Source organism: Echinops telfairi, unplaced genomic scaffold (assembly GCF_000313985.2).
Source record: "Echinops telfairi isolate 266 unplaced genomic scaffold, ASM31398v2 ScPeMD7_10;HRSCAF=50, whole genome shotgun sequence".
NCBI classification, from domain to species: domain Eukaryota; kingdom Metazoa; phylum Chordata; class Mammalia; order Afrosoricida; family Tenrecidae; genus Echinops; species Echinops telfairi.
The window spans coordinates 5,029,095-5,030,886 of record NW_022103907.1 but is presented as its reverse complement, the minus strand read 5'-3'; the positions used below and the strand labels follow the sequence as shown (position 1 = coordinate 5,030,886).

Sequence of the window (1,792 nt, the reverse complement as noted above, 5' to 3'; positions counted from 1 at the left end):
GAAGGGATCAGGCATCAGGTATCAGGCATCATCAGAACAACAAATCTTATAGTGAATGATGAGGTGAGTGCGGAGTGGAGACCAAAAGCCCATTTGTAGGCCACTGGACATCCCCTTACAGAATTGTCTTGGGGAGGAGAGGAGCCAGTCAGGGCGCGATGTAGCAAAGATGTAGCAAAGTTCCTAAATGCTTCCTCCTTCTCCACTGTCATGATCCCAATTCTACCTTACAAATTTGGTTAGACCAGAGGCCGTACACTGGTACAGATAGGAAGTGGAAGCGCAGGGAATCCAGGGTGGATGATCCCGTCAGGACCAGTGGTGTGAGTGGCACTACTGGGAGGGTTGGTGGAGGGTGGGTTGGAAAGGGGGACCCGGTTACAAGGATCTACATGTGACCTCCTCCCTGGGGGGCGGACAACAGACCTACTCACTTTCAAGACTCTAATCACTACTTTAATAAAGTAGGATATATACTATTGCCTTTGTGGACTGTGCTATGCCAATTAATCCTGGTGTCCTCAGGCTCAGCCATTCGTTCTCTCAAGGTGTTTGGTTATATCTAAGAGTTTTCAGTACTTAGTTCAATGTTTCCCAATTTCCTCCTTTTCTAACATTTTAGCATTTTGTCCTTGGATAAATACTGCCTTATTGATCTCAAATGGTTGATTATGTAAGATGCATGCTTACTAGTATATCCATCACCTTTATGAATATATTTGCAGCAAAGAGAAATATGCTATGTCAACCATAAATGCATTCATGAGTATACTCCCACTTTTCCCTTTTACATTCTTTTGGCATGTGTCTCTATGCAGATTTGCATGTTTACTCCCAGATCACTGTTATTGCAGGATTGGGTATAGAAGAGTATTTGCCCTGTTGTTTTTCGCTTTTACACCCTTTCCAGTGTCTTCCTTTCCCACCATTTTTTGCTGACCTCTCACATTGTATGTGGCCTTCGCCTTTCCTTTCTAACTAGTAGCTTACCTTTTTTTACCTTCCCACCTCTGATAACCATCAGATAATGTTTCCTTTAGTGTGAAAGCCTTTTTTTGACTTATTTTTAGTTTGGCTTTCCATATGGTATAAGATACAGGTCCTGTTTTATTTTTAAGCAAATGGATATTCAGTTTTGCTAGTACCATGTGTTAAGAGAGATGATCTCTTCTCCCTTTTAATGCATTTCAGCCCTTTGTCAAAGCTCACTGGACTATGAGTGATTGTTTTTCTAATGTTGAACCAACTTTGCATACCTAGCAGGAATGCCATTTGCTCATAATGTATTATTATAGCCTGTGAAAAGTTGTTGGATTCTGTTGGCTAGGATTTTGTTGAGAAGTGTAGGTCTATGGTTATGAAACATTGATTTTTCTTTTTTAGTAAGTTCTTTACATGGTTTTAGTAGGGCCATTCTTGTTTCATAAAATAAATTTGGAGTGTTCTGTCTATGTTTTCACATTTGTTGGGGGTACAATTTATTGCCGTTTAAAAATTTTATTTATTTACTGGTGCTGTTTATGTCTTTTGTTCCATATAACTTTGCTGTGCTTAGTTCATTTAGTTAGTTGCTTTTCCTATTAATTTCTTCATTGTTGTTTTATTGTTCACTAAATCTTTGTGATGTTCCTTTTTTTTCATGAGAGGGTTTTCTGTAAGGTTATCCCGTAAGTTCTTCCCAAGTTTATGTATTTATTTTTTACTTCTTCTTTTAAAAAAAAATCATTTTATTAGGGGCTCATACAACTCATCACAATCCATACATACATCAATTGTATAAAGCACATTTGTA

At 38.4% G+C, this 1,792-nt stretch overlaps 1 pseudogene; it reads right to left on the bottom strand.

Annotated features, from left to right (window-relative positions):
- LOC101661023 overlaps positions 1 to 1,148 on the bottom strand; it is an 8,324-nt pseudogene extending 7,176 nt beyond the window's left edge.
- Between the last annotated feature and the right edge of the window lie 644 nt (positions 1,149 to 1,792).